At 46.2% G+C, this 26,564-nt stretch overlaps 12 non-coding genes across 12 annotated transcripts; all 12 read left to right on the top strand.

The window, feature by feature from the left end:
* Positions 1–358: 358 nt before the first annotated feature.
* On the top strand, positions 359–549 carry LOC130302966 (U2 spliceosomal RNA). The gene has a single exon (XR_008853100.1). It is a non-coding gene; the product is annotated as a U2 spliceosomal RNA (small nuclear RNA).
* Positions 550–2,648: 2,099 nt separating this feature from the next.
* Positions 2,649–2,839, top strand: LOC130302967 (U2 spliceosomal RNA). The gene has a single exon (XR_008853101.1). It is a non-coding gene; the product is annotated as a U2 spliceosomal RNA (small nuclear RNA).
* A 2,095-nt stretch (positions 2,840–4,934) lies between these two features.
* On the top strand, positions 4,935–5,125 carry LOC130302968 (U2 spliceosomal RNA). Its single transcript, XR_008853102.1, has one exon. It is a non-coding gene; the product is annotated as a U2 spliceosomal RNA (small nuclear RNA).
* A 2,092-nt stretch (positions 5,126–7,217) lies between these two features.
* Positions 7,218–7,408, top strand: LOC130302969 (U2 spliceosomal RNA). The gene has a single exon (XR_008853103.1). It is a non-coding gene; the product is annotated as a U2 spliceosomal RNA (small nuclear RNA).
* Positions 7,409–9,503: 2,095 nt separating this feature from the next.
* On the top strand, positions 9,504–9,694 carry LOC130302970 (U2 spliceosomal RNA). The gene has a single exon (XR_008853104.1). It is a non-coding gene; the product is annotated as a U2 spliceosomal RNA (small nuclear RNA).
* Positions 9,695–11,788: 2,094 nt separating this feature from the next.
* LOC130302971 (U2 spliceosomal RNA) lies at positions 11,789–11,979 on the top strand. Its single transcript, XR_008853105.1, has one exon. It is a non-coding gene; the product is annotated as a U2 spliceosomal RNA (small nuclear RNA).
* Positions 11,980–14,079: 2,100 nt separating this feature from the next.
* Positions 14,080–14,270, top strand: LOC130302973 (U2 spliceosomal RNA). Its single transcript, XR_008853107.1, has one exon. It is a non-coding gene; the product is annotated as a U2 spliceosomal RNA (small nuclear RNA).
* Positions 14,271–16,375: 2,105 nt separating this feature from the next.
* On the top strand, positions 16,376–16,566 carry LOC130302974 (U2 spliceosomal RNA). The gene has a single exon (XR_008853108.1). It is a non-coding gene; the product is annotated as a U2 spliceosomal RNA (small nuclear RNA).
* A 2,087-nt stretch (positions 16,567–18,653) lies between these two features.
* LOC130302975 (U2 spliceosomal RNA) lies at positions 18,654–18,844 on the top strand. Its single transcript, XR_008853109.1, has one exon. It is a non-coding gene; the product is annotated as a U2 spliceosomal RNA (small nuclear RNA).
* Positions 18,845–20,929: 2,085 nt separating this feature from the next.
* LOC130302977 (U2 spliceosomal RNA) lies at positions 20,930–21,120 on the top strand. The gene has a single exon (XR_008853110.1). It is a non-coding gene; the product is annotated as a U2 spliceosomal RNA (small nuclear RNA).
* Positions 21,121–23,212: 2,092 nt separating this feature from the next.
* Positions 23,213–23,403, top strand: LOC130302978 (U2 spliceosomal RNA). Its single transcript, XR_008853111.1, has one exon. It is a non-coding gene; the product is annotated as a U2 spliceosomal RNA (small nuclear RNA).
* Positions 23,404–25,495: 2,092 nt separating this feature from the next.
* On the top strand, positions 25,496–25,686 carry LOC130302979 (U2 spliceosomal RNA). The gene has a single exon (XR_008853112.1). It is a non-coding gene; the product is annotated as a U2 spliceosomal RNA (small nuclear RNA).
* The last annotated feature ends 878 nt before the right edge of the window (positions 25,687–26,564 follow it).

Below are 26,564 nucleotides of genomic sequence, written 5' to 3' on the forward strand. Positions count from 1 at the left end.
GATACCGTTTGGGGACAGCCAAGGAGGCATCTGCAGGCAACAAAGGTAGGTGTGTGCTTGTGTGTGTGTTTCCTATGCAGATCCTAAGCCCAGTGTCACATGCAAGTAGGAGGAGTAAGAAGGGTTCCTGGCAAATCCGGGTTATGGATTGCATTTAAAAAGGCCCCGTGGGAGTGCAATGGGCCCCTGTCTTGCTGCTTAGCAATAATGGTATGGGTTTAGGTTCTGCTGTGTGTACTGGTGGTTGACTGCCCCCCAGCCCAGAGTGTGCATGGAAAATTGTCTGGCAGCCTCCCTGACAGCAAGCAGTGATAGTGCCCATGAAGGGCACCTTGTTGGGCCCGCCCCTTTCACGGTTATCGCTTCTCGGCCTTTTGGCTAAGATCAAGTGTAGTATCTGTTCTTATCAGTTTAATATCTGATACGTCCCCTATCTGGGGACCATATATTAAATGGATTTTTGAGAACGGGGGCCGATTTCGAAGCTTGCTTCCGTCGCCCTATGCATTGACCCGATATGGCAGTATCTTCGGGTACAGTGCACCACCCCCTTACAGGGTTAAAAAGAAAGATTCCTACTTTCATTGCTACCTGCTTGCTGGCTAGCCAGCTAGCCAGCCCTGTGGGCCTTGCTGCTGCTGCAGCCAAAAAACAAAAGGTGGTGCTGCTGCTGCTTCTGCTGCTTCTGCTTCTGCTTCTGCTTGTGTCTGGCCGCTGTTGGAGCGTCCAGGCACAGGACTTCTGCTGCTGCTGACTAAATGGCCTCCTTAATTGGATCATTTGAGTAGCCAGCACACCTGTGCAGGTAGGGCATGACATGATAGGCAGCTGCCTTGATAGCGGGTGGGTGCTAAATGTTCCTAATTGACAAAATAAGATTAATGCTTATGAAGAAATATAAAATCTCATCCCTTCCCCAATATCGCGCCACACCCCTACCCCTTAATTCCCTGGTTGAACTTGATGGACATATGTCTTTTTTCGACCGTACTAACTATGTAACTATGTAACATAACATGGGGGGGGGGGGGGTCTCCTGGCTGTTCACACAGGTGTGTCATTGCTGTACATTGACCATGCATTGCTTCTGTGGTATTGCAAAGGCAAAGACAAATGCTTCCAGCCATCCATTGCACTAATGGATTGGTCATCAGCTGGCTGTCTATGTCCCGCATCAATATAGACCAAAGTACAGAGGGTTAGGCTATGCTATTGTGCACCTACCTGATGCATCAGAAGGTGCGAGGCCCTTGCTAAATTCTGTGCACAGACTTTGAGATCTATACTTTAGACTGTATCTAAACCTGCTCCAACATGGACTGACATTCTGGCCTACTTTCAGCCGATGCGACTTGTCTGTCGCTGAACAGTCGCTTTTTATGTATTCAGCACCTATGTATAATGTTGTAAAAATGCTCTAGAAGCTAAAGTCGCAGAAATGTCACACATATTTGGCCTGCAACTTTCTGTGCGACAAATTCAGACAGGAAAAATCAGTATAAATCCTTAGAAAATTATCCCCCAGTGTCTCCATCTGCTGGCGGTATTGAATAAGCATTGCTGCACTGATGGGGTATGCATTAGACGAAAAAAAAGAAGAAAAAGAAGAATAATACGCCCAGAAAAGAGGCGAAAAGGAGAAAAACGTAAAAAAACGTGAAAAAAAAGTAAGAGGAAGAGAAGGGAAAAAAAGGTGGAAATGGGTTTAAAAGTGATTTCGGCGGAGAAATATATATATATATATATATATATATATATATATATATATATATATACGCGCACACACACACATATATATAAACGTATTCTCCGTTGAGATATTGCAGCCGCTGCTGTGTCCAGGCCCAGGAGCCTTAGCACTGTGCTGTGATGTCACTCAATACCACTGACATCACTAGGTGTAAACAACATCTCTCCTTTGCTGTGTATGTGACTATGGAGCTGTTTGGTGATGTCGTCTATTATGGCCTTCATAGAAGGAACAGGAGATTGTTGCATCCATCTAGAACCCTCAGAACTACAGTGCTATGATGTCACTCACTTCCACAGGCCTTGCAGAGTGTAAACAACAACAACCCAGCTTTGTTGTGTATGTAACCATAGGGATTTGTGATGTCACCTAGAACCTTCACAGCAGCGACAGCTTTATGAGGAGCATCAGCACTGCTCTGCCTGAGCAGAACCATCACCGCCATAGGTTGTCAAATAACCCGGATTTAACCCACACAGGTAAGTCCAATGGGGTGCAGGCATGTCCTCTATGCTTACAGCTTCCCGTGGGTGTTGGTTTGATACCGTTTGGGGACAGCCAAGGAGGCATCTGCAGGCAACAAAGGTAGGTGTGTGCTTGTGTGTGTGTTTCCTATGCAGATCCTAAGCCCAGTGTCACATGCAAGTAGGAGGAGTAAGAAGGGTTCCTGGCAAATCCGGGTGATGGATTGCATTTAAAAAGGCCCCGTGGGAGTGCAATGGGCCCCTGTCTTGCTGCTTAGCAATAATGGTATGGGTTTAGGTTCTGCTGTGTGTACTGGTGGTTGACTGCCCCCCAGCCCAGAGTGTGCATGGAAAATTGTCTGGCAGCCTCCCTGACAGCAAGCAGTGATAGTGCCCATGAAGGGCACCTTGTTGGGCCCGCCCCTTTCACGGTTATCGCTTCTCGGCCTTTTGGCTAAGATCAAGTGTAGTATCTGTTCTTATCAGTTTAATATCTGATACGTCCCCTATCTGGGGACCATATATTAAATGGATTTTTGAGAACGGGGGCCGATTTCGAAGCTTGCTTCCGTCGCCCTATGCATTGACCCGATATGGCAGTATCTTCGGGTACAGTGCACCACCCCCTTACAGGGTTAAAAAGAAAGATTCCTACTTTCATTGCTACCTGCTTGCTGGCTAGCCAGCTAGCCAGCCCTGTGGGCCTTGCTGCTGCTGCAGCCAAAAAACAAAAGGTGGTGCTGCTGCTGCTTCTGCTGCTTCTGCTGCTTCTGCTTCTGCTTGTGTCTGGCCGCTGTTGGAGCGTCCAGGCACAGGACTTCTGCTGCTGCTGACTAAATGGCCTCCTTAATTGGATCATTTGAGTAGCCAGCACACCTGTGCAGGTAGGGCATGACATGATAGGCAGCTGCCTTGATAGCGGGTGGGTGCTGAATGTTCCTAATTGACAAAATAAGATTAATGCTTATGAAGAAATATAAAATCTCATCCCTTCCCCAATATCGCGCCACACCCCTACCCCTTAATTCCCTGGTTGAACTTGATGGACATATGTCTTTTTTCGACCGTACTAACTATGTAACTATGTAACATAACATGGGGGGGGGTCTCCTGGCTGTTCACACAGGTGTGTCATTGCTGTACATTGACCATGCATTGCTTCTGTGGTATTGCAAAGGCAAAGACAAATGCTTCCAGCCATCCATTGCACTAATGGATTGGTCATCAGCTGGCTGTCTATGTCCCGCATCAATATAGACCAAAGTACAGAGGGTTAGGCTATGCTATTGTGCACCTACCTGATGCATCAGAAGGTGCGAGGCCCTTGCTAAATTCTGTGCACAGACTTTGAGATCTATACTTTAGACTGTATCTAAACCTGCTCCAACATGGACTGACATTCTGGCCTACTTTCAGCCGATGCGACTTGTCTGTCGCTGAACAGTCGCTTTTTATGTATTCAGCACCTATGTATAATGTTGTAAAAATGCTCTAGAAGCTAAAGTCGCAGAAATGTCACACATATTTGGCCTGCAACTTTCTGTGCGACAAATTCAGACAGGAAAAATCAGTATAAATCCTTAGAAAATTATCCCCCAGTGTCTCCATCTGCTGGCGGTATTGAATAAGCATTGCTGCACTGATGGGGTATGCATTAGACGAAAAAAAAGAAGAAAAAGAAGAATAATACGCCCAGAAAAGAGGCGAAAAGGAGAAAAACGTAAAAAAACGTGAAAAAAAAGTAAGAGGAAGAGAAGGGAAAAAAAGGTGGAAATGGGTTTAAAAGTGATTTCGGCGGAGAAATATATATATATATATATATATATATATATATATATATATATATACGCGCACACACACACATATATATAAACGTATTCTCCGTTGAGATATTGCAGCCGCTGCTGTGTCCAGGCCCAGGAGCCTTAGCACTGTGCTGTGATGTCACTCAATACCACTGACATCACTAGGTGTAAACAACATCTCTCCTTTGCTGTGTATGTGACTATGGAGCTGTTTGGTGATGTCGTCTATTATGGCCTTCATAGAAGCAACAGGAGATTGTTGCATCCATCTAGAACCCTCAGAACTACAGTGCTATGATGTCACTCACTTCCACAGGCCTTGCAGAGTGTAAACAACAACAACCCAGCTTTGTTGTGTATGTAACCATAGGGATTTGTGATGTCACCTAGAACCTTCACAGCAGCGACAGCTTTATGAGGAGCATCAGCACTGCTCTGCCTGAGCAGAACCATCACCGCCATAGGTTGTCAAATAACCCGGATTTAACCCACACAGGTAAGTCCAATGGGGTGCAGGCATGTCCTCTATGCTTACAGCTTCCCGTGGGTGTTGGTTTGATACCGTTTGGGGACAGCCAAGGAGGCATCTGCAGGCAACAAAGGTAGGTGTGTGCTTGTGTGTGTGTTTCCTATGCAGATCCTAAGCCCAGTGTCACATGCAAGTAGGAGGAGTAAGAAGGGTTCCTGGCAAATCCGGGTTATGGATTGCATTTAAAAAGGCCCCGTGGGAGTGCAATGGGCCCCTGTCTTGCTGCTTAGCAATAATGGTATGGGTTTAGGTTCTGCTGTGTGTACTGGTGGTTGACTGCCCCCCAGCCCAGAGTGTGCATGGAAAATTGTCTGGCAGCCTCCCTGACAGCAAGCAGTGATAGTGCCCATGAAGGGCACCTTGTTGGGCCCGCCCCTTTCACGGTTATCGCTTCTCGGCCTTTTGGCTAAGATCAAGTGTAGTATCTGTTCTTATCAGTTTAATATCTGATACGTCCCCTATCTGGGGACCATATATTAAATGGATTTTTGAGAACGGGGGCCGATTTCGAAGCTTGCTTCCGTCGCCCTATGCATTGACCCGATATGGCAGTATCTTCGGGTACAGTGCACCACCCCCTTACAGGGTTAAAAAGAAAGATTCCTACTTTCATTGCTACCTGCTTGCTGGCTAGCCAGCTAGCCAGCCCTGTGGGCCTTGCTGCTGCTGCAGCCAAAAAACAAAAGGTGGTGCTGCTGCTGCTTCTGCTGCTTCTGCTTCTGCTTGTGTCTGGCCGCTGTTGGAGCGTCCAGGCACAGGACTTCTGCTGCTGCTGACTAAATGGCCTCCTTAATTGGATCATTTGAGTAGCCAGCACACCTGTGCAGGTAGGGCATGACATGATAGGCAGCTGCCTTGATAGCGGGTGGGTGCTGAATGTTCCTAATTGACAAAATAAGATTAATGCTTATGAAGAAATATAAAATCTCATCCCTTCCCCAATATCGCGCCACACCCCTACCCCTTAATTCCCTGGTTGAACTTGATGGACATATGTCTTTTTTCGACCGTACTAACTATGTAACTATGTAACATAACATGGGGGGGGGGGGGGGGGTCTCCTGGCTGTTCACACAGGTGTGTCATTGCTGTACATTGACCATGCATTGCTTCTGTGGTATTGCAAAGGCAAAGACAAATGCTTCCAGCCATCCATTGCACTAATGGATTGGTCATCAGCTGGCTGTCTATGTCCCGCATCAATATAGACCAAAGTACAGAGGGTTAGGCTATGCTATTGTGCACCTACCTGATGCATCAGAAGGTGCGAGGCCCTTGCTAAATTCTGTGCACAGACTTTGAGATCTATACTTTAGACTGTATCTAAACCTGCTCCAACATGGACTGACATTCTGGCCTACTTTCAGCCGATGCGACTTGTCTGTCGCTGAACAGTCGCTTTTTATGTATTCAGCACCTATGTATAATGTTGTAAAAATGCTCTAGAAGCTAAAGTCGCAGAAATGTCACACATATTTGGCCTGCAACTTTCTGTGCGACAAATTCAGACAGGAAAAATCAGTATAAATCCTTAGAAAATTATCCCCCAGTGTCTCCATCTGCTGGCGGTATTGAATAAGCATTGCTGCACTGATGGGGTATGCATTAGACGAAAAAAAAGAAGAAAAAGAAGAATAATACGCCCAGAAAAGAGGCGAAAAGGAGAAAAACGTAAAAAAACGTGAAAAAAAAGTAAGAGGAAGAGAAGGGAAAAAAAGGTGGAAATGGGTTTAAAAGTGATTTCGGCGGAGAAATATATATATATATATATATATATATATATATATATATATATACGCGCACACACACACATATATATAAACGTATTCTCCGTTGAGATATTGCAGCCGCTGCTGTGTCCAGGCCCAGGAGCCTTAGCACTGTGCTGTGATGTCACTCAATACCACTGACATCACTAGGTGTAAACAACATCTCTCCTTTGCTGTGTATGTGACTATGGAGCTGTTTGGTGATGTCGTCTATTATGGCCTTCATAGAAGCAACAGGAGATTGTTGCATCCATCTAGAACCCTCAGAACTACAGTGCTATGATGTCACTCACTTCCACAGGCCTTGCAGAGTGTAAACAACAACAACCCAGCTTTGTTGTGTATGTAACCATAGGGATTTGTGATGTCACCTAGAACCTTCACAGCAGCGACAGCTTTATGAGGAGCATCAGCACTGCTCTGCCTGAGCAGAACCATCACCGCCATAGGTTGTCAAATAACCCGGATTTAACCCACACAGGTAAGTCCAATGGGGTGCAGGCATGTCCTCTATGCTTACAGCTTCCCGTGGGTGTTGGTTTGATACCGTTTGGGGACAGCCAAGGAGGCATCTGCAGGCAACAAAGGTAGGTGTGTGCTTGTGTGTGTGTTTCCTATGCAGATCCTAAGCCCAGTGTCACATGCAAGTAGGAGGAGTAAGAAGGGTTCCTGGCAAATCCGGGTTATGGATTGCATTTAAAAAGGCCCCGTGGGAGTGCAATGGGCCCCTGTCTTGCTGCTTAGCAATAATGGTATGGGTTTAGGTTCTGCTGTGTGTACTGGTGGTTGACTGCCCCCCAGCCCAGAGTGTGCATGGAAAATTGTCTGGCAGCCTCCCTGACAGCAAGCAGTGATAGTGCCCATGAAGGGCACCTTGTTGGGCCCGCCCCTTTCACGGTTATCGCTTCTCGGCCTTTTGGCTAAGATCAAGTGTAGTATCTGTTCTTATCAGTTTAATATCTGATACGTCCCCTATCTGGGGACCATATATTAAATGGATTTTTGAGAACGGGGGCCGATTTCGAAGCTTGCTTCCGTCGCCCTATGCATTGACCCGATATGGCAGTATCTTCGGGTACAGTGCACCACCCCCTTACAGGGTTAAAAAGAAAGATTCCTACTTTCATTGCTACCTGCTTGCTGGCTAGCCAGCTAGCCAGCCCTGTGGGCCTTGCTGCTGCTGCAGCCAAAAAACAAAAGGTGGTGCTGCTGCTGCTTCTGCTGCTTCTGCTTCTGCTTGTGTCTGGCCGCTGTTGGAGCGTCCAGGCACAGGACTTCTGCTGCTGCTGACTAAATGGCCTCCTTAATTGGATCATTTGAGTAGCCAGCACACCTGTGCAGGTAGGGCATGACATGATAGGCAGCTGCCTTGATAGCGGGTGGGTGCTGAATGTTCCTAATTGACAAAATAAGATTAATGCTTATGAAGAAATATAAAATCTCATCCCTTCCCCAATATCGCGCCACACCCCTACCCCTTAATTCCCTGGTTGAACTTGATGGACATATGTCTTTTTTCGACCGTACTAACTATGTAACTATGTAACATAACATGGGGGGGGGGGGGGGGTCTCCTGGCTGTTCACACAGGTGTGTCATTGCTGTACATTGACCATGCATTGCTTCTGTGGTATTGCAAAGGCAAAGACAAATGCTTCCAGCCATCCATTGCACTAATGGATTGGTCATCAGCTGGCTGTCTATGTCCCGCATCAATATAGACCAAAGTACAGAGGGTTAGGCTATGCTATTGTGCACCTACCTGATGCATCAGAAGGTGCGAGGCCCTTGCTAAATTCTGTGCACAGACTTTGAGATCTATACTTTAGACTGTATCTAAACCTGCTCCAACATGGACTGACATTCTGGCCTACTTTCAGCCGATGCGACTTGTCTGTCGCTGAACAGTCGCTTTTTATGTATTCAGCACCTATGTATAATGTTGTAAAAATGCTCTAGAAGCTAAAGTCGCAGAAATGTCACACATATTTGGCCTGCAACTTTCTGTGCGACAAATTCAGACAGGAAAAATCAGTATAAATCCTTAGAAAATTATCCCCCAGTGTCTCCATCTGCTGGCGGTATTGAATAAGCATTGCTGCACTGATGGGGTATGCATTAGACGAAAAAAAAGAAGAAAAAGAAGAATAATACGCCCAGAAAAGAGGCGAAAAGGAGAAAAACGTAAAAAAACGTGAAAAAAAAGTAAGAGGAAGAGAAGGGAAAAAAAGGTGGAAATGGGTTTAAAAGTGATTTCGGCGGAGAAATATATATATATATATATATATATATATATATATATATATATATATACGCGCACACACACACATATATATAAACGTATTCTCCGTTGAGATATTGCAGCCGCTGCTGTGTCCAGGCCCAGGAGCCTTAGCACTGTGCTGTGATGTCACTCAATACCACTGACATCACTAGGTGTAAACAACATCTCTCCTTTGCTGTGTATGTGACTATGGAGCTGTTTGGTGATGTCGTCTATTATGGCCTTCATAGAAGCAACAGGAGATTGTTGCATCCATCTAGAACCCTCAGAACTACAGTGCTATGATGTCACTCACTTCCACAGGCCTTGCAGAGTGTAAACGACAACAACCCAGCTTTGTTGTGTATGTAACCATAGGGATTTGTGATGTCACCTAGAACCTTCACAGCAGCGACAGCTTTATGAGGAGCATCAGCACTGCTCTGCCTGAGCAGAACCATCACCGCCATAGGTTGTCAAATAACCCGGATTTAACCCACACAGGTAAGTCCAATGGGGTGCAGGCATGTCCTCTATGCTTACAGCTTCCCGTGGGTGTTGGTTTGATACCGTTTGGGGACAGCCAAGGAGGCATCTGCAGGCAACAAAGGTAGGTGTGTGCTTGTGTGTGTGTTTCCTATGCAGATCCTAAGCCCAGTGTCACATGCAAGTAGGAGGAGTAAGAAGGGTTCCTGGCAAATCCGGGTTATGGATTGCATTTAAAAAGGCCCCGTGGGAGTGCAATGGGCCCCTGGCTTGCTGCTTAGCAATAATGGTATGGGTTTAGGTTCTGCTGTGTGTACTGGTGGTTGACTGCCCCCCAGCCCAGAGTGTGCATGGAAAATTGTCTGGCAGCCTCCCTGACAGCAAGCAGTGATAGTGCCCATGAAGGGCACCTTGTTGGGCCCGCCCCTTTCACGGTTATCGCTTCTCGGCCTTTTGGCTAAGATCAAGTGTAGTATCTGTTCTTATCAGTTTAATATCTGATACGTCCCCTATCTGGGGACCATATATTAAATGGATTTTTGAGAACGGGGGCCGATTTCGAAGCTTGCTTCCGTCGCCCTATGCATTGACCCGATATGGCAGTATCTTCGGGTACAGTGCACCACCCCCTTACAGGGTTAAAAAGAAAGATTCCTACTTTCATTGCTACCTGCTTGCTGGCTAGCCAGCTAGCCAGCCCTGTGGGCCTTGCTGCTGCTGCAGCCAAAAAACAAAAGGTGGTGCTGCTGCTGCTTCTGCTGCTTCTGCTTCTGCTTGTGTCTGGCCGCTGTTGGAGCGTCCAGGCACAGGACTTCTGCTGCTGCTGACTAAATGGCCTCCTTAATTGGATCATTTGAGTAGCCAGCACACCTGTGCAGGTAGGGCATGACATGATAGGCAGCTGCCTTGATAGCGGGTGGGTGCTGAATGTTCCTAATTGACAAAATAAGATTAATGCTTATGAAGAAATATAAAATCTCATCCCTTCCCCAATATCGCGCCACACCCCTACCCGTTAATTCCCTGGTTGAACTTGATGGACATATGTCTTTTTTCGACCGTACTAACTATGTAACTATGTAACATAACATGGGGGGGGGGGGGGGGGGGTCTCCTGGCTGTTCACACAGGTGTGTCATTGCTGTACATTGACCATGCATTGCTTCTGTGGTATTGCAAAGGCAAAGACAAATGCTTCCAGCCATCCATTGCACTAATGGATTGGTCATCAGCTGGCTGTCTATGTCCCGCATCAATATAGACCAAAGTACAGAGGGTTAGGCTATGCTATTGTGCACCTACCTGATGCATCAGAAGGTGCGAGGCCCTTGCTAAATTCTGTGCACAGACTTTGAGATCTATACTTTAGACTGTATCTAAACCTGCTCCAACATGGACTGACATTCTGGCCTACTTTCAGCCGATGCGACTTGTCTGTCGCTGAACAGTCGCTTTTTATGTATTCAGCACCTATGTATAATGTTGTAAAAATGCTCTAGAAGCTAAAGTCGCAGAAATGTCACACATATTTGGCCTGCAACTTTCTGTGCGACAAATTCAGACAGGAAAAATCAGTATAAATCCTTAGAAAATTATCCCCCAGTGTCTCCATCTGCTGGCGGTATTGAATAAGCATTGCTGCACTGATGGGGTATGCATTAGACGAAAAAAAAGAAGAAAAAGAAGAATAATACGCCCAGAAAAGAGGCGAAAAGGAGAAAAACGTAAAAAAACGTGAAAAAAAAGTAAGAGGAAGAGAAGGGAAAAAAAGGTGGAAATGGGTTTAAAAGTGATTTCGGCGGAGAAATATATATATATATATATATATATATATATATATATATATATACGCGCACACACACACATATATATAAACGTATTCTCCGTTGAGATATTGCAGCCGCTGCTGTGTCCAGGCCCAGGAGCCTTAGCACTGTGCTGTGATGTCACTCAATACCACTGACATCACTAGGTGTAAACAACATCTCTCCTTTGCTGTGTATGTGACTATGGAGCTGTTTGGTGATGTCGTCTATTATGGCCTTCATAGAAGCAACAGGAGATTGTTGCATCCATCTAGAACCCTCAGAACTACAGTGCTATGATGTCACTCACTTCCACAGGCCTTGCAGAGTGTAAACAACAACAACCCAGCTTTGTTGTGTATGTAACCATAGGGATTTGTGATGTCACCTAGAACCTTCACAGCAGCGACAGCTTTATGAGGAGCATCAGCACTGCTCTGCCTGAGCAGAACCATCACCGCCATAGGTTGTCAAATAACCCGGATTTAACCCACACAGGTAAGTCCAATGGGGTGCAGGCATGTCCTCTATGCTTACAGCTTCCCGTGGGTGTTGGTTTGATACCGTTTGGGGACAGCCAAGGAGGCATCTGCAGGCAACAAAGGTAGGTGTGTGCTTGTGTGTGTGTTTCCTATGCAGATCCTAAGCCCAGTGTCACATGCAAGTAGGAGGAGTAAGAAGGGTTCCTGGCAAATCCGGGTTATGGATTGCATTTAAAAAGGCCCCGTGGGAGTGCAATGGGCCCCTGTCTTGCTGCTTAGCAATAATGGTATGGGTTTAGGTTCTGCTGTGTGTACTGGTGGTTGACTGCCCCCCAGCCCAGAGTGTGCATGGAAAATTGTCTGGCAGCCTCCCTGACAGCAAGCAGTGATAGTGCCCATGAAGGGCACCTTGTTGGGCCCGCCCCTTTCACGGTTATCGCTTCTCGGCCTTTTGGCTAAGATCAAGTGTAGTATCTGTTCTTATCAGTTTAATATCTGATACGTCCCCTATCTGGGGACCATATATTAAATGGATTTTTGAGAACGGGGGCCGATTTCGAAGCTTGCTTCCGTCGCCCTATGCATTGACCCGATATGGCAGTATCTTCGGGTACAGTGCACCACCCCCTTACAGGGTTAAAAAGAAAGATTCCTACTTTCATTGCTACCTGCTTGCTGGCTAGCCAGCTAGCCAGCCCTGTGGGCCTTGCTGCTGCTGCAGCCAAAAAACAAAAGGTGGTGCTGCTGCTGCTTCTGCTGCTTCTGCTTCTGCTTGTGTCTGGCCGCTGTTGGAGCGTCCAGGCACAGGACTTCTGCTGCTGCTGACTAAATGGCCTCCTTAATTGGATCATTTGAGTAGCCAGCACACCTGTGCAGGTAGGGCATGACATGATAGGCAGCTGCCTTGATAGCGGGTGGGTGCTGAATGTTCCTAATTGACAAAATAAGATTAATGCTTATGAAGAAATATAAAATCTCATCCCTTCCCCAATATCGCGCCACACCCCTACCCCTTAATTCCCTGGTTGAACTTGATGGACATATGTCTTTTTTCGACCGTACTAACTATGTAACTATGTAACATAACATGGGGGGGGGGGGGGGGGGGTCTCCTGGCTGTTCACACAGGTGTGTCATTGCTGTACATTGACCATGCATTGCTTCTGTGGTATTGCAAAGGCAAAGACAAATGCTTCCAGCCATCCATTGCACTAATGGATTGGTCATCAGCTGGCTGTCTATGTCCCGCATCAATATAGACCAAAGTACAGAGGGTTAGGCTATGCTATTGTGCACCTACCTGATGCATCAGAAGGTGCGAGGCCCTTGCTAAATTCTGTGCACAGACTTTGAGATCTATACTTTAGACTGTATCTAAACCTGCTCCAACATGGACTGACATTCTGGCCTACTTTCAGCCGATGCGACTTGTCTGTCGCTGAACAGTCGCTTTTTATGTATTCAGCACCTATGTATAATGTTGTAAAAATGCTCTAGAAGCTAAAGTCGCAGAAATGTCACACATATTTGGCCTGCAACTTTCTGTGCGACAAATTCAGACAGGAAAAATCAGTATAAATCCTTAGAAAATTATCCCCCAGTGTCTCCATCTGCTGGCGGTATTGAATAAGCATTGCTGCACTGATGGGGTATGCATTAGACGAAAAAAAAGAAGAAAAAGAAGAATAATACGCCCAGAAAAGAGGCGAAAAGGAGAAAAACGTAAAAAAACGTGAAAAAAAAGTAAGAGGAAGAGAAGGGAAAAAAAGGTGGAAATGGGTTTAAAAGTGATTTCGGCGGAGAAATATATATATATATATATATATATATATATATATATATATATATATATACGCGCACACACACACATATATATAAACGTATTCTCCGTTGAGATATTGCAGCCGCTGCTGTGTCCAGGCCCAGGAGCCTTAGCACTGTGCTGTGATGTCACTCAATACCACTGACATCACTAGGTGTAAACAACATCTCTCCTTTGCTGTGTATGTGACTATGGAGCTGTTTGGTGATGTCGTCTATTATGGCCTTCATAGAAGCAACAGGAGATTGTTGCATCCATCTAGAACCCTCAGAACTACAGTGCTATGATGTCACTCACTTCCACAGGCCTTGCAGAGTGTAAACAACAACAACCCAGCTTTGTTGTGTATGTAACCATAGGGATTTGTGATGTCACCTAGAACCTTCACAGCAGCGACAGCTTTATGAGGAGCATCAGCACTGCTCTGCCTGAGCAGAACCATCACCGCCATAGGTTGTCAAATAACCCGGATTTAACCCACACAGGTAAGTCCAATGGGGTGCAGGCATGTCCTCTATGCTTACAGCTTCCCGTGGGTGTTGGTTTGATACCGTTTGGGGACAGCCAAGGAGGCATCTGCAGGCAACAAAGGTAGGTGTGTGCTTGTGTGTGTGTTTCCTATGCAGATCCTAAGCCCAGTGTCACATGCAAGTAGGAGGAGTAAGAAGGGTTCCTGGCAAATCCGGGTTATGGATTGCATTTAAAAAGGCCCCGTGGGAGTGCAATGGGCCCCTGTCTTGCTGCTTAGCAATAATGGTATGGGTTTAGGTTCTGCTGTGTGTACTGGTGGTTGACTGCCCCCCAGCCCAGAGTGTGCATGGAAAATTGTCTGGCAGCCTCCCTGACAGCAAGCAGTGATAGTGCCCATGAAGGGCACCTTGTTGGGCCCGCCCCTTTCACGGTTATCGCTTCTCGGCCTTTTGGCTAAGATCAAGTGTAGTATCTGTTCTTATCAGTTTAATATCTGATACGTCCCCTATCTGGGGACCATATATTAAATGGATTTTTGAGAACGGGGGCCGATTTCGAAGCTTGCTTCCGTCGCCCTATGCATTGACCCGATATGGCAGTATCTTCGGGTACAGTGCACCACCCCCTTACAGGGTTAAAAAGAAAGATTCCTACTTTCATTGCTACCTGCTTGCTGGCTAGCCAGCTAGCCAGCCCTGTGGGCCTTGCTGCTGCTGCAGCCAAAAAACAAAAGGTGGTGCTGCTGCTGCTTCTGCTGCTTCTGCTTCTGCTTGTGTCTGGCCGCTGTTGGAGCGTCCAGGCACAGGACTTCTGCTGCTGCTGACTAAATGGCCTCCTTAATTGGATCATTTGAGTAGCCAGCACACCTGTGCAGGTAGGGCATGACATGATAGGCAGCTGCCTTGATAGCGGGTGGGTGCTGAATGTTCCTAATTGACAAAATAAGATTAATGCTTATGAAGAAATATAAAATCTCATCCCTTCCCCAATATCGCGCCACACCCCTACCCCTTAATTCCCTGGTTGAACTTGATGGACATATGTCTTTTTTCGACCGTACTAACTATGTAACTATGTAACATAACATGGGGGGGGGGGGGGTCTCCTGGCTGTTCACACAGGTGTGTCATTGCTGTACATTGACCATGCATTGCTTCTGTGGTATTGCAAAGGCAAAGACAAATGCTTCCAGCCATCCATTGCACTAATGGATTGGTCATCAGCTGGCTGTCTATGTCCCGCATCAATATAGACCAAAGTACAGAGGGTTAGGCTATGCTATTGTGCACCTACCTGATGCATCAGAAGGTGCGAGGCCCTTGCTAAATTCTGTGCACAGACTTTGAGATCTATACTTTAGACTGTATCTAAACCTGCTCCAACATGGACTGACATTCTGGCCTACTTTCAGCCGATGCGACTTGTCTGTCGCTGAACAGTCGCTTTTTATGTATTCAGCACCTATGTATAATGTTGTAAAAATGCTCTAGAAGCTAAAGTCGCAGAAATGTCACACATATTTGGCCTGCAACTTTCTGTGCGACAAATTCAGACAGGAAAAATCAGTATAAATCCTTAGAAAATTATCCCCCAGTGTCTCCATCTGCTGGCGGTATTGAATAAGCATTGCTGCACTGATGGGGTATGCATTAGACGAAAAAAAAGAAGAAAAAGAAGAATAATACGCCCAGAAAAGAGGCAAAAAGGAGAAAAACGTAAAAAAACGTGAAAAAAAAGTAAGAGGAAGAGAAGGGAAAAAAAGGTGGAAATGGGTTTAAAAGTGATTTCGGCGGAGAAATATATATATATATATATATATATATATATATATATATATATATATATATATATATATACGTGCACACACACACATATGTATAAACGTATTCTCCGTTGAGATATTGCAGCCGCTGCTGTGTCCAGGCCCAGGAGCCTTAGCACTGTGCTGTGATGTCACTCAATACCACTGACATCACTAGGTGTAAACAACATCTCTCCTTTGCTGTGTATGTGACTATGGAGCTGTTTGGTGATGTCGTCTATTATGGCCTTCATAGAAGCAACAGGAGATTGTTGCATCCATCTAGAACCCTCAGAACTACAGTGCTATGATGTCACTCACTTCCACAGGCCTTGCAGAGTGTAAACAACAACAACCCAGCTTTGTTGTGTATGTAACCATAGGGATTTGTGATGTCACCTAGAACCTTCACAGCAGCGACAGCTTTATGAGGAGCATCAGCACTGCTCTGCCTGAGCAGAACCATGACCGCCATAGGTTGTCAAATAACCCGGATTTAACCCACACAGGTAAGTCCAATGGGGTGCAGGCATGTCCTCTATGCTTACAGCTTCCCGTGGGTGTTGGTTTGATACCGTTTGGGGACAGCCAAGGAGGCATCTGCAGGCAACAAAGGTAGGTGTGTGCTTGTGTGTGTGTTTCCTATGCAGATCCTAAGCCCAGTGTCACATGCAAGTAGGAGGAGTAAGAAGGGTTCCTGGCAAATCCGGGTTATGGATTGCATTTAAAAAGGCCCCGTGGGAGTGCAATGGGCCCCTGTCTTGCTGCTTAGCAATAATGGTATGGGTTTAGGTTCTGCTGTGTGTACTGGTGGTTGACTGCCCCCCAGCCCAGAGTGTGCATGGAAAATTGTCTGGCAGCCTCCCTGACAGCAAGCAGTGATAGTGCCCATGAAGGGCACCTTGTTGGGCCCGCCCCTTTCACGGTTATCGCTTCTCGGCCTTTTGGCTAAGATCAAGTGTAGTATCTGTTCTTATCAGTTTAATATCTGATACGTCCCCTATCTGGGGACCATATATTAAATGGATTTTTGAGAACGGGGGCCGATTTCGAAGCTTGCTTCCGTCGCCCTATGCATTGACCCGATATGGCAGTATCTTCGGGTACAGTGCACCACCCCCTTACAGGGTTAAAAAGAAAGATTCCTACTTTCATTGCTACCTGCTTGCTGGCTAGCCAGCTAGCCAGCCCTGTGGGCCTTGCTGCTGCTGCAGCCAAAAAACAAAAGGTGGTGCTGCTGCTGCTTCTGCTGCTTCTGCTTCTGCTTGTGTCTGGCCGCTGTTGGAGCGTCCAGGCACAGGACTTCTGCTGCTGCTGACTAAATGGCCTCCTTAATTGGATCATTTGAGTAGCCAGCACACCTGTGCAGGTAGGGCATGACATGATAGGCAGCTGCCTTGATAGCGGGTGGGTGCTGAATGTTCCTAATTGACAAAATAAGATTAATGCTTATGAAGAAATATAAAATCTCATCCCTTCCCCAATATCGCGCCACACCCCTACCCCTTAATTCCCTGGTTGAACTTGATGGACATATGTCTTTTTTCGACCGTACTAACTATGTAACTATGTAACATAACATGGGGGGGGGGGGGGTCTCCTGGCTGTTCACACAGGTGTGTCATTGCTGTACATTGACCATGCATTGCTTCTGTGGTATTGCAAAGGCAAAGACAAATGCTTCCAGCCATCCATTGCACTAATGGATTGGTCATCAGCTGGCTGTCTATGTCCCGCATCAATATAGACCAAAGTACAGAGGGTTAGGCTATGCTATTGTGCACCTACCTGATGCATCAGAAGGTGCGAGGCCCTTGCTAAATTCTGTGCACAGACTTTGAGATCTATACTTTAGACTGTATCTAAACCTGCTCCAACATGGACTGACATTCTGGCCTACTTTCAGCCGATGCGACTTGTCTGTCGCTGAACAGTCGCTTTTTATGTATTCAGCACCTATGTATAATGTTGTAAAAATGCTCTAGAAGCTAAAGTCGCAGAAATGTCACACATATTTGGCCTGCAACTTTCTGTGCGACAAATTCAGACAGGAAAAATCAGTATAAATCCTTAGAAAATTATCCCCCAGTGTCTCCATCTGCTGGCGGTATTGAATAAGCATTGCTGCACTGATGGGGTATGCATTAGACGAAAAAAAAGAAGAAAAAGAAGAATAATACGCCCAGAAAAGAGGCGAAAAGGAGAAAAACGTAAAAAAACGTGAAAAAAAAGTAAGAGGAAGAGAAGGGAAAAAAAAGTGGAAATGGGTTTAAAAGTGATTTCGGCGGAGAAATATATATATATATATATATATATATATATATATATATATACGCGCACACACACACATATATATAAACGTATTCTCCGTTGAGATATTGCAGCCGCTGCTGTGTCCAGGCCCAGGAGCCTTAGCACTGTGCTGTGATGTCACTCAATACCACTGACATCACTAGGTGTAAACAACATCTCTCCTTTGCTGTGTATGTGACTATGGAGCTGTTTGGTGATGTCGTCTATTATGGCCTTCATAGAAGCAACAGGAGATTGTTGCATCCATCTAGAACCCTCAGAACTACAGTGCTATGATGTCACTCACTTCCACAGGCCTTGCAGAGTGTAAACAACAACAACCCAGCTTTGTTGTGTATGTAACCATAGGGATTTGTGATGTCACCTAGAACCTTCACAGCAGCGACAGCTTTATGAGGAGCATCAGCACTGCTCTGCCTGAGCAGAACCATGACCGCCATAGGTTGTCAAATAACCCGGATTTAACCCACACAGGTAAGTCCAATGGGGTGCAGGCATGTCCTCTATGCTTACAGCTTCCCGTGGGTGTTGGTTTGATACCGTTTGGGGACAGCCAAGGAGGCATCTGCAGGCAACAAAGGTAGGTGTGTGCTTGTGTGTGTGTTTCCTATGCAGATCCTAAGCCCAGTGTCACATGCAAGTAGGAGGAGTAAGAAGGGTTCCTGGCAAATCCGGGTTATGGATTGCATTTAAAAAGGCCCCGTGGGAGTGCAATGGGCCCCTGTCTTGCTGCTTAGCAATAATGGTATGGGTTTAGGTTCTGCTGTGTGTACTGGTGGTTGACTGCCCCCCAGCCCAGAGTGTGCATGGAAAATTGTCTGGCAGCCTCCCTGACAGCAAGCAGTGATAGTGCCCATGAAGGGCACCTTGTTGGGCCCGCCCCTTTCACGGTTATCGCTTCTCGGCCTTTTGGCTAAGATCAAGTGTAGTATCTGTTCTTATCAGTTTAATATCTGATACGTCCCCTATCTGGGGACCATATATTAAATGGATTTTTGAGAACGGGGGCCGATTTCGAAGCTTGCTTCCGTCGCCCTATGCATTGACCCGATATGGCAGTATCTTCGGGTACAGTGCACCACCCCCTTACAGGGTTAAAAAGAAAGATTCCTACTTTCATTGCTACCTGCTTGCTGGCTAGCCAGCTAGCCAGCCCTGTGGGCCTTGCTGCTGCTGCAGCCAAAAAACAAAAGGTGGTGCTGCTGCTGCTTCTGCTGCTTCTGCTTCTGCTTGTGTCTGGCCGCTGTTGGAGCGTCCAGGCACAGGACTTCTGCTGCTGCTGACTAAATGGCCTCCTTAATTGGATCATTTGAGTAGCCAGCACACCTGTGCAGGTAGGGCATGACATGATAGGCAGCTGCCTTGATAGCGGGTGGGTGCTGAATGTTCCTAATTGACAAAATAAGATTAATGCTTATGAAGAAATATAAAATCTCATCCCTTCCCCAATATCGCGCCACACCCCTACCCCTTAATTCCCTGGTTGAACTTGATGGACATATGTCTTTTTTCGACCGTACTAACTATGTAACTATGTAACATAACATGGGGGGGGGGGGGTCTCCTGGCTGTTCACACAGGTGTGTCATTGCTGTACATTGACCATGCATTGCTTCTGTGGTATTGCAAAGGCAAAGACAAATGCTTCCAGCCATCCATTGCACTAATGGATTGGTCATCAGCTGGCTGTCTATGTCCCGCATCAATATAGACCAAAGTACAGAGGGTTAGGCTATGCTATTGTGCACCTACCTGATGCATCAGAAGGTGCGAGGCCCTTGCTAAATTCTGTGCACAGACTTTGAGATCTATACTTTAGACTGTATCTAAACCTGCTCCAACATGGACTGACATTCTGGCCTACTTTCAGCCGATGCGACTTGTCTGTCGCTGAACAGTCGCTTTTTATGTATTCAGCACCTATGTATAATGTTGTAAAAATGCTCTAGAAGCTAAAGTCGCAGAAATGTCACACATATTTGGCCTGCAACTTTCTGTGCGACAAATTCAGACAGGAAAAATCAGTATAAATCCTTAGAAAATTATCCCCCAGTGTCTCCATCTGCTGGCGGTATTGAATAAGCATTGCTGCACTGATGGGGTATGCATTAGACGAAAAAAAAGAAGAAAAAGAAGAATAATACGCCCAGAAAAGAGGCGAAAAGGAGAAAAACGTAAAAAAACGTGAAAAAAAGTAAGAGGAAGAGAAGGGAAAAAAAGGTGGAAATGGGTTTAAAAGTGATTTCGGCGGAGAAATATATATATATATATATATATATATATATATATATATATACGCGCACACACACACATATATATAAACGTATTCTCCGTTGAGATATTGCAGCCGCTGCTGTGTCCAGGCCCAGGAGCCTTAGCACTGTGCTGTGATGTCACTCAATACCACTGACATCACTAGGTGTAAACAACATCTCTCCTTTGCTGTGTATGTGACTATGGAGCTGTTTGGTGATGTCGTCTATTATGGCCTTCATAGAAGCAACAGGAGATTGTTGCATCCATCTAGAACCCTCAGAACTACAGTGCTATGATGTCACTCACTTCCACAGGCCTTGCAGAGTGTAAACAACAACAACCCAGCTTTGTTGTGTATGTAACCATAGGGATTTGTGATGTCACCTAGAACCTTCACAGCAGCGACAGCTTTATGAGGAGCATCAGCACTGCTCTGCCTGAGCAGAACCATCACCGCCATAGGTTGTCAAATAACCCGGATTTAACCCACACAGGTAAGTCCAATGGGGTGCAGGCATGTCCTCTATGCTTACAGCTTCCCGTGGGTGTTGGTTTGATACCGTTTGGGGACAGCCAAGGAGGCATCTGCAGGCAACAAAGGTAGGTGTGTGCTTGTGTGTGTGTTTCCTATGCAGATCCTAAGCCCAGTGTCACATGCAAGTAGGAGGAGTAAGAAGGGTTCCTGGCAAATCCGGGTTATGGATTGCATTTAAAAAGGCCCCGTGGGAGTGCAATGGGCCCCTGTCTTGCTGCTTAGCAATAATGGTATGGGTTTAGGTTCTGCTGTGTGTACTGGTGGTTGACTGCCCCCCAGCCCAGAGTGTGCATGGAAAATTGTCTGGCAGCCTCCCTGACAGCAAGCAGTGATAGTGCCCATGAAGGGCACCTTGTTGGGCCCGCCCCTTTCACGGTTATCGCTTCTCGGCCTTTTGGCTAAGATCAAGTGTAGTATCTGTTCTTATCAGTTTAATATCTGATACGTCCCCTATCTGGGGACCATATATTAAATGGATTTTTGAGAACGGGGGCCGATTTCGAAGCTTGCTTCCGTCGCCCTATGCATTGACCCGATATGGCAGTATCTTCGGGTACAGTGCACCACCCCCTTACAGGGTTAAAAAGAAAGATTCCTACTTTCATTGCTACCTGCTTGCTGGCTAGCCAGCTAGCCAGCCCTGTGGGCCTTGCTGCTGCTGCAGCCAAAAAACAAAAGGTGGTGCTGCTGCTGCTTCTGCTGCTTCTGCTTCTGCTTGTGTCTGGCCGCTGTTGGAGCGTCCAGGCACAGGACTTCTGCTGCTGCTGACTAAATGGCCTCCTTAATTGGATCATTTGAGTAGCCAGCACACCTGTGCAGGTAGGGCATGACATGATAGGCAGCTGCCTTGATAGCGGGTGGGTGCTGAATGTTCCTAATTGACAAAATAAGATTAATGCTTATGAAGAAATATAAAATCTCATCCCTTCCCCAATATCGCGCCACACCCCTACCCCTTAATTCCCTGGTTGAACTTGATGGACATATGTCTTTTTTCGACCGTACTAACTATGTAACTATGTAACATAACATGGGGGGGGGGGGGGGGGTCTCCTGGCTGTTCACACAGGTGTGTCATTGCTGTACATTGACCATGCATTGCTTCTGTGGTATTGCAAAGGCAAAGACAAATGCTTCCAGCCATCCATTGCACTAATGGATTGGTCATCAGCTGGCTGTCTATGTCCCGCATCAATATAGACCAAAGTACAGAGGGTTAGGCTATGCTATTGTGCACCTACCTGATGCATCAGAAGGTGCGAGGCCCTTGCTAAATTCTGTGCACAGACTTTGAGATCTATACTTTAGACTGTATCTAAACCTGCTCCAACATGGACTGACATTCTGGCCTACTTTCAGCCGATGCGACTTGTCTGTCGCTGAACAGTCGCTTTTTATGTATTCAGCACCTATGTATAATGTTGTAAAAATGCTCTAGAAGCTAAAGTCGCAGAAATGTCACACATATTTGGCCTGCAACTTTCTGTGCGACAAATTCAGACAGGAAAAATCAGTATAAATCCTTAGAAAATTATCCCCCAGTGTCTCCATCTGCTGGCGGTATTGAATAAGCATTGCTGCACTGATGGGGTATGCATTAGACGAAAAAAAAGAAGAAAAAGAAGAATAATACGCCCAGAAAAGAGGCGAAAAGGAGAAAAACGTAAAAAAACGTGAAAAAAAAGTAAGAGGAAGAGAAGGGAAAAAAAGGTGGAAATGGGTTTAAAAGTGATTTCGGCGGAGAAATATATATATATATATATATATATATATATATATATATATATACGCGCACACACACACATATATATAAACGTATTCTCCGTTGAGATATTGCAGCCGCTGCTGTGTCCAGGCCCAGGAGCCTTAGCACTGTGCTGTGATGTCACTCAATACCACTGACATCACTAGGTGTAAACAACATCTCTCCTTTGCTGTGTATGTGACTATGGAGCTGTTTGGTGATGTCGTCTATTATGGCCTTCATAGAAGCAACAGGAGATTGTTGCATCCATCTAGAACCCTCAGAACTACAGTGCTATGATGTCACTCACTTCCACAGGCCTTGCAGAGTGTAAACAACAACAACCCAGCTTTGTTGTGTATGTAACCATAGGGATTTGTGATGTCACCTAGAACCTTCACAGCAGCGACAGCTTTATGAGGAGCATCAGCACTGCTCTGCCTGAGCAGAACCATCACCGCCATAGGTTGTCAAATAACCCGGATTTAACCCACACAGGTAAGTCCAATGGGGTGCAGGCATGTCCTCTATGCTTACAGCTTCCCGTGGGTGTTGGTTTGATACCGTTTGGGGACAGCCAAGGAGGCATCTGCAGGCAACAAAGGTAGGTGTGTGCTTGTGTGTGTGTTTCCTATGCAGATCCTAAGCCCAGTGTCACATGCAAGTAGGAGGAGTAAGAAGGGTTCCTGGCAAATCCGGGTTATGGATTGCATTTAAAAAGGCCCCGTGGGAGTGCAATGGGCCCCTGTCTTGCTGCTTAGCAATAATGGTATGGGTTTAGGTTCTGCTGTGTGTACTGGTGGTTGACTGCCCCCCAGCCCAGAGTGTGCATGGAAAATTGTCTGGCAGCCTCCCTGACAGCAAGCAGTGATAGTGCCCATGAAGGGCACCTTGTTGGGCCCGCCCCTTTCACGGTTATCGCTTCTCGGCCTTTTGGCTAAGATCAAGTGTAGTATCTGTTCTTATCAGTTTAATATCTGATACGTCCCCTATCTGGGGACCATATATTAAATGGATTTTTGAGAACGGGGGCCGATTTCGAAGCTTGCTTCCGTCGCCCTATGCATTGACCCGATATGGCAGTATCTTCGGGTACAGTGCACCACCCCCTTACAGGGTTAAAAAGAAAGATTCCTACTTTCATTGCTACCTGCTTGCTGGCTAGCCAGCTAGCCAGCCCTGTGGGCCTTGCTGCTGCTGCAGCCAAAAAACAAAAGGTGGTGCTGCTGCTGCTTCTGCTGCTTCTGCTTCTGCTTGTGTCTGGCCGCTGTTGGAGCGTCCAGGCACAGGACTTCTGCTGCTGCTGACTAAATGGCCTCCTTAATTGGATCATTTGAGTAGCCAGCACACCTGTGCAGGTAGGGCATGACATGATAGGCAGCTGCCTTGATAGCGGGTGGGTGCTGAATGTTCCTAATTGACAAAATAAGATTAATGCTTATGAAGAAATATAAAATCTCATCCCTTCCCCAATATCGCGCCACACCCCTACCCCTTAATTCCCTGGTTGAACTTGATGGACATATGTCTTTTTTCGACCGTACTAACTATGTAACTATGTAACATAACATGGGGGGGGGGGGGGGGGTCTCCTGGCTGTTCACACAGGTGTGTCATTGCTGTACATTGACCATGCATTGCTTCTGTGGTATTGCAAAGGCAAAGACAAATGCTTCCAGCCATCCATTGCACTAATGGATTGGTCATCAGCTGGCTGTCTATGTCCCGCATCAATATAGACCAAAGTACAGAGGGTTAGGCTATGCTATTGTGCACCTACCTGATGCATCAGAAGGTGCGAGGCCCTTGCTAAATTCTGTGCACAGACTTTGAGATCTATACTTTAGACTGTATCTAAACCTGCTCCAACATGGACTGACATTCTGGCCTACTTTCAGCCGATGCGACTTGTCTGTCGCTGAACAGTCGCTTTTTATGTATTCAGCACCTATGTATAATGTTGTAAAAATGCTCTAGAAGCTAAAGTCGCAGAAATGTCACACATATTTGGCCTGCAACTTTCTGTGCGACAAATTCAGACAGGAAAAATCAGTATAAATCCTTAGAAAATTATCCCCCAGTGTCTCCATCTGCTGGCGGTATTGAATAAGCATTGCTGCACTGATGGGGTATGCATTAGACGAAAAAAAAGAAGAAAAAGAAGAATAATACGCCCAGAAAAGAGGCGAAAAGGAGAAAAACGTAAAAAAACGTGAAAAAAAAGTAAGAGGAAGAGAAGGGAAAAAAAGGTGGAAATGGGTTTAAAAGTGATTTCGGCGGAGAAATATATATATATATATATATATATATATATATATATATATATACGCGCACACACACACATATATATAAACGTATTCTCCGTTGAGATATTGCAGCCGCTGCTGTGTCCAGGCCCAGGAGCCTTAGCACTGTGCTGTGATGTCACTCAATACCACTGACATCACTAGGTGTAAACAACATCTCTCCTTTGCTGTGTATGTGACTATGGAGCTGTTTGGTGATGTCGTCTATTATGGCCTTCATAGAAGCAACAGGAGATTGTTGCATCCATCTAGAACCCTCAGAACTACAGTGCTATGATGTCACTCACTTCCACAGGCCTTGCAGAGTGTAAACAACAACAACCCAGCTTTGTTGTGTATGTAACCATAGGGATTTGTGATGTCACCTAGAACCTTCACAGCAGCGACAGCTTTATGAGGAGCATCAGCACTGCTCTGCCTGAGCAGAACCATGACCGCCATAGGTTGTCAAATAACCCGGATTTAACCCACACAGGTAAGTCCAATGGGGTGCAGGCATGTCCTCTATGCTTACAGCTTCCCGTGGGTGTTGGTTTGATACCGTTTGGGGACAGCCAAGGAGGCATCTGCAGGCAACAAAGGTAGGTGTGTGCTTGTGTGTGTGTTTCCTATGCAGATCCTAAGCCCAGTGTCACATGCAAGTAGGAGGAGTAAGAAGGGTTCCTGGCAAATCCGGGTTATGGATTGCATTTAAAAAGGCCCCGTGGGAGTGCAATGGGCCCCTGTCTTGCTGCTTAGCAATAATGGTATGGGTTTAGGTTCTGCTGTGTGTACTGGTGGTTGACTGCCCCCCAGCCCAGAGTGTGCATGGAAAATTGTCTGGCAGCCTCCCTGACAGCAAGCAGTGATAGTGCCCATGAAGGGCACCTTGTTGGGCCCGCCCCTTTCACGGTTATCGCTTCTCGGCCTTTTGGCTAAGATCAAGTGTAGTATCTGTTCTTATCAGTTTAATATCTGATACGTCCCCTATCTGGGGACCATATATTAAATGGATTTTTGAGAACGGGGGCCGATTTCGAAGCTTGCTTCCGTCGCCCTATGCATTGACCCGATATGGCAGTATCTTCGGGTACAGTGCACCACCCCCTTACAGGGTTAAAAAGAAAGATTCCTACTTTCATTGCTACCTGCTTGCTGGCTAGCCAGCTAGCCAGCCCTGTGGGCCTTGCTGCTGCTGCAGCCAAAAAACAAAAGGTGGTGCTGCTGCTGCTTCTGCTGCTTCTGCTTCTGCTTGTGTCTGGCCGCTGTTGGAGCGTCCAGGCACAGGACTTCTGCTGCTGCTGACTAAATGGCCTCCTTAATTGGATCATTTGAGTAGCCAGCACACCTGTGCAGGTAGGGCATGACATGATAGGCAGCTGCCTTGATAGCGGGTGGGTGCTGAATGTTCCTAATTGACAAAATAAGATTAATGCTTATGAAGAAATATAAAATCTCATCCCTTCCCCAATATCGCGCCACACCCCTACCCCTTAATTCCCTGGTTGAACTTGATGGACATATGTCTTTTTTCGACCGTACTAACTATGTAACTATGTAACATAACATGGGGGGGGGGGGGGGGTCTCCTGGCTGTTCACACAGGTGTGTCATTGCTGTACATTGACCATGCATTGCTTCTGTGGTATTGCAAAGGCAAAGACAAATGCTTCCAGCCATCCATTGCACTAATGGATTGGTCATCAGCTGGCTGTCTATGTCCCGCATCAATATAGACCAAAGTACAGAGGGTTAGGCTATGCTATTGTGCACCTACCTGATGCATCAGAAGGTGCGAGGCCCTTGCTAAATTCTGTGCACAGACTTTGAGATCTATACTTTAGACTGTATCTAAACCTGCTCCAACATGGACTGACATTCTGGCCTACTTTCAGCCGATGCGACTTGTCTGTCGCTGAACAGTCGCTTTTTATGTATTCAGCACCTATGTATAATGTTGTAAAAATGCTCTAGAAGCTAAAGT

Source organism: Hyla sarda, unplaced genomic scaffold (genome assembly GCF_029499605.1).
Source record: "Hyla sarda isolate aHylSar1 unplaced genomic scaffold, aHylSar1.hap1 scaffold_1187, whole genome shotgun sequence".
NCBI classification, from domain to species: Eukaryota; Metazoa; Chordata; class Amphibia; order Anura; family Hylidae; genus Hyla; species Hyla sarda.